Source organism: Xenopus laevis, chromosome 6S (assembly GCF_017654675.1).
Source record: "Xenopus laevis strain J_2021 chromosome 6S, Xenopus_laevis_v10.1, whole genome shotgun sequence".
Taxonomy (NCBI): Eukaryota; Metazoa; Chordata; class Amphibia; order Anura; family Pipidae; genus Xenopus; species Xenopus laevis.
Window position 1 is genome coordinate 33429096 of NC_054382.1, and position 19170 is coordinate 33448265.

Genomic DNA, 19170 nt, shown 5'->3' on the forward strand with positions numbered 1-19170 from the left:
TAAAGGTTTTTGGGTGGGCCCCTGGTCTAAAGGTTTTTGGGTGGGCTCATGGTCTAAGGGTTTTTGGTGGGCCCCTGGTCTCCTACTCCAACACTGGCCCACACAGAGGCCCAATCAGCCCACTAAATAGTGACTTTCTATATCACAGATTGCCAATCCAGGCCTGCTTCCCTGGTGACGGGTGAATCTATCCCATTCTGCTTCATGGAAAAATTACAGATACAGTGAAAACATTTTTACATATATATATACATTTCATTTTTAGACTTTTTATTTCACTGCACATCTTGTGCTATTTTTGGGCTACTGTTGAAGTGCCTCTTGGCTAGTTTTGGGCTGACTTTGGCTGGTTTTGAAAATTAGATCTGACAATCCTGCATCACACTGCGGCGTTTCCCTCAAGTCTTTATTTCTTCCTGTTGGCTCCTGCAGCCACTTGGTACGACCCTCGCCACCCCCGGTTCCATGAAGAAGAGTTCCACTCGAAGCCCACTACACACCCGCCAACTCAGCAACCCTCCTTCCAAATCTTTTCCCAGCTGAGCTTTCATGTGGCGCTGCAAGAGGGGGGCAGACACTCCCCTACGTGACGTCCACCCTCCCGCCCACATTTTGGTCACATGCCTGTGACGTAACGACCTGCTGAAAGCCGCTCTAGTCTAGCATCCAGTGAGAGTTCACATGTGTCGCTTCCTCCCCTCTCTCGCTGAACTGACAGTCTGACTGTACATTGTACATTAGAGGGGCCGCTGCTGAGTGGACTTGAGCCAGGTTGGGAGGTGTCAGCCACTTACCGGGGAGCGGCTGGAGAAGGATTGGGGGCCGGAGAGACAGAGGTGAGCGAGTGCTGCTGTCAGTGGCCGGGAACACTATGATTTGTGCCAATGGGAGGAGGAGGAGCTGCAGACATGTGCATGAGGTTTAGCGGCTGGAGCAAGTATGTCTGACACTGGCCTGTGTGTGTGTCAGTCAGAGGCTGCCGTGTCCCCTTTTGTCACATGGGAGCCTTCACCTTGCAGGGAGCGAGTATTTATATATATATAGCGAGTCACCAGGAAGCGGCCCTCCAGCACCTGAGCAGCAACTTCCGCTTATGTGAGGGCAATAATGTCTCTGTCAAAGTTGTTAAATATTTCTTCTATATCAGGGATCCCCCCTCTGGGGTCGGACACAGTACTTGCTGTATTACTGGATATGTCTGTGCGACAACTCGATCTGTAATGATTTCCTACTGCTCGTGTGTATGTGCTGTGTGTATGTGTGTGTCCTATTACTGAGCTTGTCTCTTATGTACAAGTGCAGCAGACATACAAGTACTCCTGCCTCCTGTGTCTCTACAGATAAACTACACGTAATGTCTGCACCAATGTCTGTGTCCCCTATGTCTGCTATTGGCACAATCTGCTGCTTGAGGAACACAAAGCCCTTCATTGCTTATTACTGCTGCTGCTGCTGTGGGGTCACTGTATTTTACATGAACCTCAAGCACATTAATAATATTCTATTCCTTTTTTTCCCTTAATTAAACTGGCTCTGTATCAAGCGTATAAGGCCCCCATGAGAAGTGCTTCCATTAGAAACACTTAAAGGGCATGTAAAGGCAAACCAATAAAATAGCATTTTTACTTTCTTTAATGAAAAAGAAATCTATCTCCAATATGCTTTAATTAAAAAATGTGTACCGTTTTTATAAGAAACCTGACTGTATGCAGTGAAATTCTCCCTTCATTTACTGCTGTGGATAGGAATTGTCAGATGGTCCCTAACTGCTGAGCAGGGAAACAATCATACTTATGAACAGCAGGGGGATCCCCTGCCTTACTTCCCAGCCATGCAGAACTCAAGCAGCTTTGTTTATGACGATCCCTAAGCAGCCCAGACCACACTGAGCATGTGCACAGTCTTAGTCTTGCAATGATGTTTAACAAAGTTACAAGATGGTGACGCCCTGTAGCCAACTTTGAAAGCATAAATTATTTGTTTGATTAGGCTTGTGGTGCAGTAAGTTTATGTTTAGTATACAAAGTACAGCATTTCTAGCCTTATTCTATTTTAGACTTTACTTGGCCTTTAAGAGGGGTGTAGGAAATGGAATTACTGCAACAACAATACAGTAATAGGCATTGTCATACATTCTTGTGCGTTTTTTTTTTATCTGTTTTATAATTTGCATTTGTAACGAACATTTGGTTCAAGCCCTCACTCTCCAGAAAGTGGTTTATTCTCAGACAGCGTATTGGGCCCATAACTGTACTTTTTACTGGGGATGCACCAAATCCAAGATTCGGTTCGGGATTCTGCCAGGGTAAAGGCGCCAGGATTCGGCCTTTTTCAGCAGGATACGGCCGAATCTTTCTGCCCGGTTGAACTGAATCCTAATTTGCATATGCAAATTAGGGGCGGGGAGGGAAAATTGTGTGACTTTTTTAAAAAAAAAAAAAAAAACAAGGAAGTAAAAAATGTTTTCCCACCACTAATTTGCATATACAAATTAGGATTCTGTTCGGTATTCGGCTGAATCTTTAATGAAGGATTCAGGGGTTAAGCCGAATCCAAGATAGTGGATTCAGTGCATCCCTACTTTTTACAACCTTTCAGCAATTATCATGGACTCTAAATAGTGTTAGGAAACAAATATAATATATATAGTTCAAAAGGACCCACACGAAATATTGGTGTTTATTCCTAAACTTGTGCATCCAACGTGGATGTGTTGGATGCACAAGTTTGAGGAATAAATACCAATATTTGTAGTGCAGGTCCTTTTGAACTGTACATAATGCATTGACCCTGCACCCACATTTGGGTATGAAGAGACAAATTACGCAGAGACCTATTCTCTGGAAACCCCCAGTTTTTATGTTTGCTATTGTTCCATATCAAATACTTTCTGACAAAATATACTTTTTAAAAATGATTTAACAAAAATGCTTGAGAAATACAGTTTTACATATTGTAGTAAAGGTGCTGGAGTTAAAGTACATATTCAATACAATGTCCTATGTCTGTCCAGGCCCCCTTAACTGTTTTTGGGTTGTTCCATTACTATGTAAAGAACAAGATTCATTAACTATTGCACAGTTTCAACTATTTATGGGGATAATGACAGCTGCAAAGCAGATTTTAGCAAGGGCATGGAAAACCAAAGCAAATCTCCATCAAAGTTACCAAACATAAAGTTGATTGGACTATGGCCCAAAAGAAGATTCCCAGTGTTCTATTAGATTCTCGTCAAAAATGTCTGCAGATATGGACCACTTGGTTGGAATATAGATATGGTACTATTAGCCCAATAGCTTTTCTCAGCATTTAAATACTCAACTTATAATTGCTTCCCCTTTCTCACTGAAAATACTATGGAACATTGTAATGGCTTCTGCCAGTTAGTTTAGTTAAAGTTTAGAAAATGTGGAAACAGCATATACTAGGTTGGCAATCGGGCATCTTAATCTGATAAAGATTTAATTCATGTAATTGATGACGGCTATCTTAAAATGTTTCACTTTGATGGAAACACTGCTTATAAAGTGGAGCTCTGGCTTCCAAACCAAAAATTGATAAAGACGCCCACGTAACTCAGAAACCCCTAATATACCCATCACAGTTACCCGTTTCTTCAAAAAGTATGAATAAATGCCATTTTTGACGCACAACGCCATACAATTCTATGGGCGTCATTTTTTCAGTTAAAAAATTCGCCCATCCCTAGACATGAACGTTAAACTTCAATTTTGGGAGAACAGTAAAAAATAAAAGATGGAAACAACTATAAAAACATTTTTCTTTATGGTGAACAATCTGAAAACAACGCAATTAAAAAAAGTGTTTGAAAGGTGAACAACATCTTTAAAATGTGACTTATGAAGTAAGGTACACGTGAGGATGTCACCCTCCTATCCTACTGGAACTTTATGATACTTGCAAGTTGTAAGGAGGTCACCTATATTATTGTTAGAGGGCTTTGCCCCAGAATGCTCGTCCATGAATGGCTTCTGCGAACTCCCCCCCCCCTCTCACAGAGCTGCTTCCGAAGACGAAAAATGAAACTTTACACTTCAATATTAGAAAAGCATTCACAAATAGAAAATGCAAAACATTCAGAACAATCTGAAAACAACTGAAAAAAAGTGTTTGAAGGTGAACAACCCCTTTAAGTCAGCTAATAAATAAACCCACCAGGATTGTTTTGCCACTGATATGGGTTCATGCAGCATAGTTACCATCAAATACAAAGAGAAAGAGGAGTACGGGATCCCATGCTATAGGGCCATGCAGAAGGGAAAGCACCCCATAACTTTAGTAGTAGATCATTGGATTATGTCTAGTATACCTATTTTAAATTTTTTTTAAAAACTCACCAACAAATCACTAATTTCTACTGGTACTGGTACAAAACATCATAATCTGCATGGCCTTTCAGTGAAGAAAGCCTTGCTATATTTATAGAAATACTTTTCTTCTAGTCGTTTCTTCTTGCTTATATTGACCTTGCATATATCTGTGCCTGTAAATCTAGGCTGACATTATATATGGCATCGGCAGCTTCTCACAGCCTTGCCTTGCATCAGCATGCATTAGGAAATGCAACTACCTACCTACTGGTAGCAGTGTGCCCACATTTAGCCCTTTATTCTAGACGTGGTGTAACAAGCAATAAATTATACCCTGACAAAATCTTCCTTCCTTTTATCAACCTTTCTCCAGCTGTGATTTAAAGCTTTAAAGGGAAGTAACTGCTCTCTCAATATGTTGATATTTTAATGTAATCCCTTAAACGAAGGTTCTGGTAATAAAAGCTATTTAGATAAAATATATTATGTTCTTTGAAGTTTTGGGGCAAGCTTTTACATCCCCTGTCTAAAAAGAATATGTAGGCGAGGCAGAGGTTTGCAGCCTTTGGGCATTACTGAAGGCCCAGTCATGTTAATTCTGTTCTCTCTTGCAGAGTAAGCACTGAAAATATATTTCATTACAATTTCTGTATCGTATCTGCACTGAGCTAACCATGACAGGCCTCTCGCCAATTTATAATATCTAAGAAACCTATTAGGCTAGCGCTTTGTTTAGTAGTGCCTGGTGGAAAGAATGTGCTGCTTCTCCAACAGGCAAGATATGGCTACACTGAGCACAATCAAAATGAATGAGAAGTCCACTGAGAAACTACTCCTTATCTGACAGCCTCACAAAGGCAGCAGCTGTGGGAAGGAAGCAGTTTGTTTTTACAGAGGGCTTCTCAGCAGGCTGGTAATTTGTTTTGATTGTACTTGAATGAACAGGAAGTAGAATGTTAGTTTACTTATCAATTTTAGTTAGTGCCCTGTTTAGTGCAAGCATACCTATTTCATAATTAAAATAACAGGCAGAAAGTATGTTCAACACAAACATTATGTGTTGAACTTTTATTAAAGAAGGCATTATACTGCACCTGTAACACCAGCTTTGCTATGTTGTATGGAATTACAGTTACAATTCTCTTGTATTATATGCTTTATATGCTAGTATATGCTTTATGAAGTAAAAGTCCCCAGTGTACTGTAGCCTGCAATGGTTGGGAGTTACTGATTGACACTAAGCTGAAAAACTTCCTTACACGCAAGGTTTTGGGCACTTGCAGCTCAGAACTGAAGCAGTGCCCATCCCCATAAATGCTTGCCAGTGGCCCCACGGATGTTCTCAAGAATCACAATGAGTAATAAAAGCTAAACTTTATATGAAAAGCAGGGATGTATAAATAGAAATGAGAAAGTACAAAAGAGTAGCAATATTATTGGCTGGGGAATGATCCAAACTCGATTTTAAGTTTTTAAATTGTCCAGCAGCTCTCGATTTTGGTATTTCAGCAGCTATCTGGTCTTATTTACCCTAGCAGGTAGACGGTTTTTTTAAATTTTTTCTTATTTCTTAAAAGCCTTTATTAGTGCTTTAGGGCATCACAGCAATGTTTCAGGCCTTGCAGCCTTTTATCAAACTTGATAAAAGGCTGCATGGCCTGAAACATTGCTGTGATGCCCTAAAACACTAAAATGCTTTTAAGAAACAGGAAAAAATTTGGTGGTGCTGTTTGAAAAAACGTCTACCTGCTAGGGTAGATTCAAATGGATAGATTGTGATTCCAATGGAAAGTGGCCATTGAAGTAACGTGCACTTCCTTCACAAGATACTGACAATCGCTGTGCTAACTACTTGTTGTTCCTTATTTACCCTAGCAACCAGGCAATTGTTTAAATGAGAGACTGGAATATGAATAGGAGGGGGAATGAACAAGACAATAAGTAAAGAAAAAGGTTGTGAGTTGTAGTTCAACAAGATGAAAGAAGTTCTTTCAATTGGGGTTGTGACCAAGAACTTTTTCTCCCAACAAGGTAAAGCAATGAGGTATGCAGAGTGCTTAACTGAGTGGATACGCAGGTAGATCAATGAATGGCTAAATGTAGAGAGCAAATTTTGTAGCGGATGTATTGGGGCGTCCCCCACTCCCTCCTCCTTGCCAGCTGTAGAAGCCCCCCAAAAATACATTAGAATGGTCTCAAGGGCCTCAAGGGCACAGCCCGGTTTGAACGCTTAGCAGTGTTCAGCCTGTTTCACAAATTCACTTCTCTGCAGATGTCCTTTTCAAGAGGGTCCAAGATGGCACATAGTCTGTTATAGTGCGTGCACTCCACAGTGGAACACAACCTCCTAATCTTTTTCACGATCTTGCACTGCTTCACGGATTTCACGAACTAGCGGGTCACGAAGGAGTGATCCCACCTGGGTACTGATAACCTTCCCCTCTTTGTCACAAGACCCTTATCTGCATTAACTTCAAGGTAAACCACCCCTTTAACCTTCAGAAGCTGACATATATATTCCATCATAAAGCATGATTCATTCTTTTTCAAAAGTTTGTGATTAGTATAAGTAGATGTCAGAGAAACTGTACCTAACTTATTGGTATACAGATATGGGACCTGTTATCCAGAAAGCTCGGGACCTGGGGCTTTTTGGATAATGGATCTTTCCGTAATTTGGATCTTTACACCTTAAATCTACTAGAAAATCATGAAAGCATTAAATAAGCACAATGGGCTGGTTCTGTTACTAATAAGGATTAATTAAATCTTAGTTTGGATCAAGTACAAGCTTCTGTTTATAACAGAGAAAAAGCAAATGGATTTTAAAAATTTGGATTATTTTGATAAAATTGAGTCTATGGGAATTGGCCTTTCCATAATTCAGACCTTTCTGCATAATGGATCCCATACCTGTACATGCTCTGAAGTGACACCTGCAAGATGTAGTACTTCATTCTAGAATTTTAACAGCAGGTGTCGCACTGAACACTGCTGCATCTTGAAACTTGGCTTCTAGAAAGCAAGGGGGTTATGTAATAAAAGGCACTAAATTTGCCCAGGGGCAGAAACCCTTAGTAACCAATCAGCAGGTAGCACTTACTGGTCATCTGCTTAAAAACAAACTTATTGGTTGCTGTGGGTTACTGCTCCTGGGCAAACTTGGTGCCTTTTATTACATTTGGGGGTAAATGTCTAAACAAAGTAGATTTTTAAATTGTACTAAAATAATGGGTAGTTTGAAGTTTAGTTTATGTTGGGCATAAATGTATTTGGCCCCTTATGGGATTAGGTTGAAGAATAAAAGTCGGGAGATGCTTAGGCACTTTCTATAAAGGCACTTTCATAAAAAAAAGCAACAAAATTGAGGATGTATGTGCAGTTGCAATTATGTGTGCTAGAGGGTGTTGGAGTACCAGTTATTTTGATTGGAGATTCATTTTAGGTAAAACTTTTTTTATTAAAATTGTAGTATTTTGCAGATAAAGCCATGGTTTTTATTGCAACTAAAACTGTTCTAGTCTAAAAATACTTCCATTTTTAATTTTGCATTAGTTTATAAATCTGACTCCTGGTTTCTAGACCACTCTACTTATTACAAGTATGGAATCTCTAAATTGGAAACCTGTTATCCAGAAGGTGCCAAATGACTGAAAGGCCACCTCACATAGGGGCAAATTCACTAACATTCGTAGTTGCGCCAGGCGCAACTTCGCTGCACTTCGCCAGGCGTAGTTTCGCCAGCGCTCCGCAAATTCACTAAAATCAGAAGTTGCGCACAGGGGTAGCGTAAGGTTGCGAAGTTGCGCTAGCGTTGATTCGCTAAGTGAAGCGAAGTTACGCTAGCGAAGGCTAATTTGCATACGGCGCCAAATTCAAATTTCAATGGAGGAATACGTATCAGCACTACAAATGGCTAGAAAACCTTCAAAACATCAAATAAAAATTTTATTTTGCCCTACACATGTGCCCACTGTCTAGGTAAGTTGCCATGAGTCAGGAAATGTAGGGGAGAAGGAGGGGAGCCCCAAAAAAATTTTCAATCTTTTTCAGCCTATCACCCATAATGTAGAAAACACGCCAGCGTTTTAACGCTAGCGTTCGGCGCTTCGGCGCTTAGTGAATTTGCCCCATAGACTCTATAATAAGCAAATAATTCAAATTTTTTTAAAAAATATTTCCTTTTTCTGTGTAATAATAAAACAGACCTTTTTTACTTGATGGTAACTAAGCTGCATGACTGCTTATTGGAGGCAAAACAATCCTGTTTTATTTTTTGCTTTAACCCTTTAAGTGCCAGCAGAATTTCACATTTTGGTTACGCGAAATGCCAGCCGTTTTTGAAACATTTTGTGCTCTCTCAGTTTAGGGGCATTTTCTGAGGGGAAACCTATAGTTTACCTAGGAAAACTATACATTGTTTTTTTCGGTAGAAACTGAGCTTTCTAAATCTGCCGGAGTTTTCATGTATTTCCACCTGTGCAAAAAAATTTATAGTGCTAAATACCAAAAAAAAATGAAAAATTACCATTTTTCATCGTATATCAATTTATACCAGAAAAATATTTCATTTTAGGGATGAAAATCCAACTGATTTGGAAAGCCTTATGTCTCTCGAACGTGCCAATACCAGATATGTATAGTTTTAGGGAGATTTAGGACTTCTGTACAGCAAAAACTCCCGGCAGTATATTACCGAATTTTGAAAGCACTAAGGCAGAAAACGGCATGCTTTAGATTCCAAGGCAAAAAATCCTGAAACCGTAGGTTTACCCCAGAAAACCATACATTTTGAAAAGTACACATTCTGCCGATTACAAAATGGGTAACTATGTCTCTCTACTCCCAACTACCAAACATAAAAGCTTGTCTGAAAATAGCGGTTTTTCAAAAAAAAATTCAAAATTCTGAAAAATCATTTCAAAGGTTTTATTTTGCTGCTCCGCATATCCCAAACTATATTAGGTACCAAGAAAAAGCACCTGAAATATGATTGCCAGGGGTCCACTGAACAGTTTGATACCCATTATGCATAGGTTTACCAAAGTATCTGGCATTTAGAGACACCAATATGAAGTTAGCACATCCAAATTGATCAGGACTTTACTTCAGCTACTGAGAAATCAACACATTGACTGCATTTTTTGTGGGGTAAAAACACAGAAATATATGTTTACCCCCCAAACCCATATATTTTTGGAAAGTACACATTCTACTGAATCTAAAATGGGTACCCATGCCTTTCTGCTCCAAACTACTGAGTCGCAAGGCTTTCCCAAAATTGTCGGTTTTGGTGAAATATCTGAAAATTGCCTCAAACCTTCAACTTCCCAGCACCATATAGCCCATGTATCATTACGTACTAAGAAAAAGCACCCTAAATATGATTGCCAGGGTTCCTCTGAACATTTTGGTGGTCATTGTTCATAAGTTTACCAAAGTATCTGGCATTTAGAGGCCCCAAAATGAAGTTAGCGCATACAAACAGTCCCGTGGGTAACTTCAGCTAATGAAAGATCAACACATTGACTGCATTTTTGTGGGGTAAAAACACAGAAATATATGTTTACCCCCCAAAACCCATATATTTTTGGAAAGTACACATTCTACCGAATCTAAAATGGGTACCCATGCCTTTCTGCTCCAAACTACTGAGTCGCAAGGCTTTCCCAAAGTTGTCGGTTTTGGTGAAATATCTGAAAATTGCCTCAAAGCTTCAACTTCCCAGCACCATATCACCCATGTGTCATTACGTACTAAGAAAAAGCACCCTAAATATGATTGCCAGGGTTCCTCCAAACAATTTGGTGGCCATTGTTCATAGGTTTACCAAAGTATCTGGCATTTAGAGGCCTCAAAATGAAGTTAGCGCATACAAATAGTCCTGTGGGTAACTTCATCTAATGAAAAATCAACACATTGACTGCATTTTTGTGGGGTAAAAACACAGAAATATATGTTTACCCCCCAAACCCATATATTTTTGGAAAGTACACATTCTACTGAATCTAAAATGGGTACCCATGCCTTTCTGCTCCAAACTACTGAGTCGCAAGGCTTTCCCAAAGTTGTCGGTTTTGGTGAAATATCTGAAAATTGCCTCAAAGCTTCAACTTCCCAGCACCATATCACCCATGTGTCATTACGTACTAAGAAAAAGCACCCTAAATATGATTGCCAGGGTTCCTCTGAACATTTTGATGGCCATTGTTCATAAGTTTACCAAAGTATCTGGCATTTAGAGGCCCCAAAATGAAGTTAGCGCATACAAACAGTCCCGTGGGTAACTTCATCTAATGAAAAATCAACACATTGACTGCATTTTTGTGGGGTAAAAACACAGAAATATATGTTTACCCCCAAACCCATATATTTTTGGAAAGTACACATTCTACTGAATCTAAAATGGGTACCCATGCCTTTCTGCTCCAAACTACTGAGTCGCAAGGCTTTCCCAAAGTTGTCGGTTTTGGTGAAATATCTGAAAATTGCCTCAAAGCTTCAACTTCCCAGCACCATATCACCCATGTGTCATTACGTACTAAGAAAAAGCACCCTAAATATGATTGCCAGGGTTCCTCTGAACATTTTGGTGGCCATTGTTCATAAGTTTACCAAAGTATCTGGCATTTAGAGGCCCCAAAATGAAGTTAGCGCATACAAACAGTCCCGTGGGTAACTTCAGCTAATGAAAAATCAACACATTGACTGCATTTTTGTGGGGTAAAAACACAGAAATATATGTTTACCCCCCAAACCCATACATTTTTGGAAAGTACACATTCTACAGAATCTAAAATGGGTACCCATGCCTTTCTGCTCCAAACTACTGAGTCGCAAGGCTTTCCCACATTTGTCGGTTTTGGTGAAATATCTGAAAATTGCCTCAAAGCTTCAACTTCTCAGCACCATATCACCCATGTATCGTTATGCACCAAGAAAAAGCACCCTAAATATGATTGCCAGGGTTCCTCCGAACAGTTTGGTGGCCATTGTTCATAGGTTTACCAAAGTATCTGGCATTTAGAGGCCCCAAAATGAAGTTAGCGCATACAAATAGTCCTGTGGGTAACTTCAGCTAATGAAAGATCAACACATTGACTGCATTTTTGTGGGGTAAAAACACAGAAATATATGTTTACCCCCCAAACCCATACATTTTTGGAAAGTACACATTCTACAGAATCTAAAATGGGTACCCATGCCTTATTGCTCCAAACTACCGAGTCGCAAGGCTTTCCCAAAGTTGCCGGTTTTGGTGAAATATCTGAAAATTGCCTCAAAGCTTCAACTTCCCAGCACCATATCACCCATGTGTCATTACGTACTAAGAAAAAGCACCCTAAATATGATTGCCAGGGTTCCTCTGAACATTTTGGTGGCCATTGTTCATAAGTTTACCAAAGTATCTGGCATTTAGAGGCCCCAAAATGAAGTTAGCGCATACAAACAGTCCCGTGGGTAACTTCAGCTAATGAAAAATCAACACATTGACTGCATTTTTGCGGGGTAAAAACACAGAAATATATGTTTACCCCCCAAACCCATATATTTTTGGAAAGTACACATTCTACGGAATCTAAAATGGGTACCCATGCCTTTCTGCTCCAAACTACTGAGTCGCAAGGCTTTGCCAAATTTGGCGGTTTTGGTGAAATATCTGGAAATTGCCTCAAAGCTTCAACTTTCCAGCATCGTATTGTCCATGTATCATTACCAGCATAAAGCATCCTAAATATAAACATAGGGGTCTACTAAACAGTTTGATGCCCAATATGCATAGATATACCAAACTATGTGGCGCACAGAGACCCCCAAATGACAATATGTATAGACATTTTCACGGCTGACGCGCTGGCTGCTGCAATATAACCACTCGGTGTGTGTATTATGCGACATTAGACCACCTAACAGTACAGAGACCCCAGAAAACCATATATTTTCAGAAAGTACAGATTCTGACGAATCCAATATGGGTAAATAAGTGTTTCTACTGCAAACTGCCAAACTGAAAAGCAATGCTGAACATAACGGTTTTTATCAAATTTCTGAAAATCGTCACAAAGCTTGAATTTTACCCCATTATATGCCCCACATTTCGTAACTTATCAGCATAAAACATCCTAAATATGAACGCCAGGGGTCTACTAAACACTTTGATGCCCAATATGCATAGATATACCAAACTATGTGGCGCACAGAGACCACCAAATGACAATAGTGTATATACATTTTCACGGCTGACGCGCGCTGGCTGCTGCAATATGAGCACCTGGTGTGTGTAATATGCGACATTAGACCCCCCTAACAGTACAGAGACCCCAGAAAACCATATATTTTCAGAAAGTACACATTCTGATGAATCCAATATGGGTAAATATGTGTTCCTACTGCAAACTGCCAAACTGCAAAGCAATGCTGAACGTAACGGTTTTTATCAAATTTCTGAAAATCGTCACAAAGCTTGAATTTTACCCCATTATATGCCCCACATTTCGTAACTTATCAGCATAAAACATCCCAAATATGAACGCCAGGGGTCTACTGAACACTTTGATGCCCAGTATGCATAGATATACCAAACTATGTGGCGCACAGAGACCCCCAAATGACAATAGTGTATATACATTTTCACGGCTGACGCACTGGCAGCTGCAATATAAGCACCTGGTGTGTGTATTATGCGACATTAGACCCCCCTAACAGTACAGAGACCCCAGAAAACCATATATTTTCAGAAAGTACACATTCTGACGAATCCAATATGGGTAAATAAGTGTTTCTACTGCAAACTGCCAAACTGCAAAGCAATGCTGAACGTAACGGTTTTTATCAAATTTCTGAAAATTGTCAGAAAGCTTGAATTTTACCCCATTATATGCCACACATTTCGTAACGTATCAGCATAAAACATCCTAAATATGAACGCCAGGGGTCTACTGAACACTTTGATGCCCAATTTGCATAGATATACTAAACTATGTGGCGCACAGAGACCCCCAAATGACAATAGTGTATATACATTTTCACGGCTGACGCGCTGGCTGCTGCAATATGAGCACCTGGTGTGTGTATTATGCGACATTAGACCCCCCTAAAAGTACAGAGACCCCAGAAAACCATATATTTTCAGAAAGTACACATTCTGACGAATCCAATATGGGTAAATAAGTGTTTCTACTGCAAACTGCCAGACTGCAAATCAATGCTGAACGTAACCGTTTTTATCAAATTTCTGAAAATCGTCACAAAGCTTGAATTTTACCCCATTATATGCCCCACATTTCGTAACTTATCAGCATAAAACATCCTAAATATGAACGCCAGGGGTCTACTGAACACTTTGATGCCCAATATGCATAGATATACCAAACTATGTGGCGCACAGAGACCCCCAAATGACAATAGTGTATATACATTTTCACGGCTGACGCGCTGGCTGCTGCAATATAAGCACCTGGTGTGTGTATTATGCGACATTAGACCCCCCTAACAGTACAGAGACCCCAGAAAACCATATATTTTCAGAAAGTACACATTCTGACGAATCCAATATGGGTAAATGTGTGTTTCTACTGCAAACTGCCAAACTGCAAAGCAATGCTGAACATAACGGTTTTTATCAAATTTTTGAAAATCGTCAGAAAGATTGACTTTTACCCCATTATATGCCCCACATTTCGTAACGTTTCAGCATAAAACATCCTAAATATGAACGCCAGAGGTCTACTGAACACTTTGATGCCCAATATGCATAGATATACCAAACTATGCGGCGCACAGAGACCACCAAATGACAATAGTGTATATACATTTTCACGGCTGACGCGCTGGCTGCTGCAATATAAGCACCTGGTGTGTGTAATATGCGACATTAGACCACCTAACAGTACAGAGACCCCAGAAAACCATATATTTTCAGAAAGTACACATTCTGACGAATCCAATATGGGTAAATATGTGTTTCTACTGCAAACTGCCAAACTGCAAAGCAATGCTGAACATAACGGTTTTTATCAAATTTCTGAAAATTGTCAGAAAGATTGAATTTTACCCCATTATATGCCCCACATTTCGTAACGTATCAGCATAAAACATCCTAAATATGAACGCCAGAGGTCTACTGAACACTTTGATGCCCAATATGCATAGATATACCAAACTATGTGGCGCACAGAGACCCCCAAATGACAATAGTGTATATACATTTTCACAGCTGACGCGCTGGCTGCTGCAATATAAGCACCTGGTGTGTGTATTATGCGACATTAGACCCCCCTAACAGTACAGAGACCCCAGAAAACCATATATTTTCAGAAAGTACACATTCTGACGAATCCAATATGGGTAAATAAGTGTTTCTACTGCAAACTGCCAAACTGCAAAGCAATGCTGAACATAACGGTTTTTATCAAATTTCTGAAAATTGTCAGAAAGCTTGAATTTTACCCCATTATATGCCCCACATTTCGTAACGTATCAGCATAAAACATCCTAAATATGAACGCCAGAGGTCTACTGAACACTTTGATGCCCAAAATGCATAGATATACCAAACTATGTGGCGCACAGAGACCCCCAAATGGATATATAGTAGATAAAATTTACAAGGCAAAACAAAATAAGGCAGTAAAGGGTGAAATGCAAAAAAATCCAATAAAACCACAAAAATCAATGTTTTTTTTCCAGACTAGTGTTATCAGCTGTCAGAATCACAGTTTGAATATTTTAGATGGGCCAAACAGGTTATACGGCTAGAAAAAAGTGAACACAACATACGCAGAGCTGAAAATGCAATAAAATGGCTAAAAATTCAATAAAATGGCTAAAAATGCACCAAAATACCCAAAATTGCAATATAATCACCGAAATAACATACAAAAGGTATTGCACAGTACGGTTAGCGAATACGCTATGCGTAATGGCAATAAAACATTTTTTTCAGCCAAAAAAAGAAACGATGCGATAAGAAAAAAAAAAAAGGCCACAATGCCATGTATGTGCGTGTGCGTGTGTACAAATGGTAAATTACATGTTATGTGCGCGTGTGTGCGTGTGCACATGTGTGTAAGTGCAGTGAGTGTAAGTGACCCCCCCAATCCCCAAAAATGTATGTGTAAGTGTGAATCTAAGTGTGTATTACTGTAATAAGTGTGTGTTGGTGTGTTTGTGTGTGTAATTGTTGCACTAACCTGAAAAAATCGCTGGAGACTGTTGCAGGCGATCAGGAAGAGCCCCTGGAAGACATCTGCCTCGTGGTTCCTGTCTGTGTGCTGTGGGGGCGGAGATCGACGATCCGGTGCAGGCTGCAGCAGCAGGACACGTAAGTAACACGTGCCTGCTGCTGTTTTTGGGCCCCTGGGCGATCGCGCCCCAGGGGCCACTCGATCCCCTGCTCTGCTCGTTGCCTAGGGGCAGGGGATCGAGCAGGAACGGAGCGAGCGGCTCTAACAGCCCCTCCTCCGCTCCTGAAACAGGAAATGCTGCAGAACGTAGAATCTACGTTCTGTTGCATTTCAAGTACCTTTGCCACAGAACGTAGATTCTACGATCTGTGGCATTTAAAAGGTTAATGCTTTTAGCAGACTAAAGGTATGATGGTCCAAATTATGGAAAGGTCCCTTATCCAGGAAACCCCCTGGTCCTAATTATTCTTGATAATAGATCCTATACCTGTACTGTTATATACTATTTATAGGTAACTCTGCCATGGTTTACATTCAACATTATAGACACTTAGGGGGTTAGTTATCAGAGTCCGAATTTATCTCATTGACCTTTTAAAGGGGTAAAACACCATTTTTTCGTGGAATTTTTTTTTAATTTTTCAGGATTTATTAAACGCCAAGGGTGTAAAAAGTCAGAATAAAAAAGTATTCCAACTCAGACCTGCCAAGTTCATGTAGAAGTCAAGAACCGAAGATATCCTGATCTGTGCTGGGTCTCGTGCAATAATCCGAAGATTTCAAGGTTTTCGGTATCAAATACGAAAAAGTAGCAGTATTTATAATTTTTCACAACTTTATAGTTTTTTCCCGAACAAGAAATTTTCGTGAAAATGTATTGATAAATAAGGGGAAAGAATGCGCAGATTTGGTCAGTGTAGATTTCAGAAGAGATATTTTCGGATTTTGATAAACAACCCCCCTAATATAATATACTAATTATACATGTTTCCATTTACGTCCTTTGTATTTCATTTCTGATGACATTGCTGTAACCAAGTGGATTTTATTAATCATTGCGGCACATTTAGTAGATTTAAGCTCTTATGATCTTCCTTATACGGATTACATTATAAATGACAAGGGTGGATTAAATCTGCTTTCTGTGCAATGATTAAGCCGAAGCCCTCCTGGATCCTCTTACACGGCAGATGTACCAGAACAATTGCCATTTTTTTTCAGACTGCACGTATGTGCATGTGTTATTATATTTTATAGACATACATCATTCCTTTCCACATTTCTCTCTTTTATATTAATATTTCACCTAATTAATTTTTTTATAAATGTCGTATTTGAAATGAGTCCATGTTACAGTCAGGTTAGATTATGAGGCTGCTTTTAGTCTTTGATCATATAATTCATTTCATTTTACATTGTTATCTTGGCTATTATTTCTCTTCCCACAACTGCTTTTATTTGTACATTTGCACATGGCAGACTATTGCTGTAAGTATTTTGATTATAGCAAAGCAACACTTGTTATAATGGAGGTGTAAAAAAAAAAAAACAGCAGGTGACTGCCGTGCTTAAGCTTTTTAGCGGATTTAAAATTCTGCTCTTATAAGGATAATGCATTTTTTTCATGCGGTGCATTTAGGGATTGTAATAGTATTTTGAAGTCATGTATCACTGACATTGAAACAGTCTGACATTTTGAAATGTTTTATTAATTACTCATGAGATTTTACAGCATGCATCTCTTGGCACAATTTAAACTCCTGTGGAGACTTTTTAGGGAAAGCAAGATTATTATTATTAATGTTATTGTCACATTGTTGATTGCTTAAAGCAGTGGTTGTAAGACATTTCATTCCAGCCATTCAGCCATAGTTGTAAGAACAAGTTAGACCGATTCGGCATCTTATCTGCCTGTGTATGAGAGCCTTCGAAGGACCTCCCGATCAATATCTGCCCAAAAATCATCCTTATCTCGATCGGGAAGGCTTGATTTTTCTATTGGATCGAGGACTGCATCAGCTCATCAATGCGGTCCTCAGTCCAACTTTCGTATCCCCTTCGATGAGAAGGGCCAAACAATCTCAGGGAAAGATTGGCTCGTATGGCAACTTCACTTAAGAACTATAGGCACAAGATTGAGGGGCAGATTTATTATGTGGTGTAAAAACTGCTGAATAATTCCCCAGGCATCACCATGTAAAAACAACAGCATTAAAATGGCATCATTTTTTTAGGTGCTTTTTATATGAGCAACTTCCACTGGAAATTACTTACAAAGGTCTGAAGCAGTGTAAAATAACGGTGGAAAATCTGGTTGATCACATGGCGTAAAATATCGCACATTGATAAGTTAAGCATTTATTTTACAACAGTTTTTACACAGTTTTTCCTGCAAATTTCGGTTTACACAGCATAAGCAGGCCCCATAGTGTATCAAACACTTTCCTCACAACCTTTGCACTTACTAAGCAGCAGTTCCGCTGGACTTTATGCCAGAGATTCTAGTTATCTTTATGAAAGAGCTTTAAGTTGACAGTGTCTGTAACCCACAGTTTGCATGGCTGCAAGATTGTGAGCCATTAACAGGATTAAATAGAGTGACTGAGATAAGAAAGCTTAACTCGGCAAAGTGCATACAAATGAAATAGATATATTATTTAAAAAAAAAGGAAACTTGGTTATGATAGTATGCCTTTGGGTCAGGGTACACGTAAGCGACTAATCTCCCCGAACAGGCAGGATGGCACTCGGAGCGATTTGTTTTCCGAAGGCGCCCAAAGTTTCCTCGTGAGGCAAGTTCGGGCAAGTTCGGAAAACGAAGCGCTCCAAGTGCCATCCTGCCGGCGATTTACATTCTAGCCAACGAAAGGCAGTTTGGGGAGATTAGTTGCCCTGAAGAAGAGCAGTTTTGTCACCGGACGATTAATCTCCTCTAATCTGAGCGTGTTCCCTAAACTTTTAAGGGCTGGGACACACAGGGCACTCTGTAGTTCACACTTTGGCTTTATTTATTTACATTGGAGACAAACTTCACCTGCGATATTGCCCATGGCAACAAATCAGATCTTTGCTTTTGTTTTCTAACTTGTTGGTGGCTGTTCAAATCGAATTACTGATTGGTCACTATGGGCAACATCGCCAGTGATGTTCGTCTCCAATGTTAATAATATAGGACTTTGCAGCTGGCCAAGTCCAAGTGCTAGAACTTGGCAATACTGATATTGAATGCAGTGGCTCTTCATTTTCTAACTATGAATTAATAATTTATTTGCGATTTTAGTTGCTGACCTGTTATCTCAGTCTGGCGCTCCTTTGCTTAAAGAAAAAAGTAACTCCATCTTGGTGTACGGCTTGCAAAGCATGGTGCCACCATCTTCTTTCTTTTCCCAAACACCCACTTTTGACAGTCCAACCGAAAAGACAACAACCAAAGGAGTGGAAGAAGATGGCGGCACTATGCTTAGCAAGGTTCTCTAAGCAAGAGGCCCAACATGTAAAAACAGAGGCTGAGTCAGTTCTCCTTTAAAATAATGATTGTGTCCTAATTGTTTTTTATTCTATTGCATTAATAAGCAATTTTAAGAACTGCCTTATTTGCTGCCCTAACTGTTGAGAGTGTTTATTACCCAAAACAGGCACACACGAAGCAGCAC

At 39.7% G+C, this 19170-nt stretch overlaps 1 protein-coding gene across 1 annotated transcript in view; it reads left to right on the forward strand.

The window, feature by feature from the left end:
• Positions 1-761: 761 nt before the first annotated feature.
• pals2.S (protein associated with LIN7 2, MAGUK family member S homeolog) overlaps positions 762-19170 on the forward strand; it is a gene marked incomplete at its 5' end in the record, with an annotated part of 39569 nt that continues 21160 nt past the window's right edge. The window contains 1 exon segment of the mRNA NM_001091314.1: positions 762-836.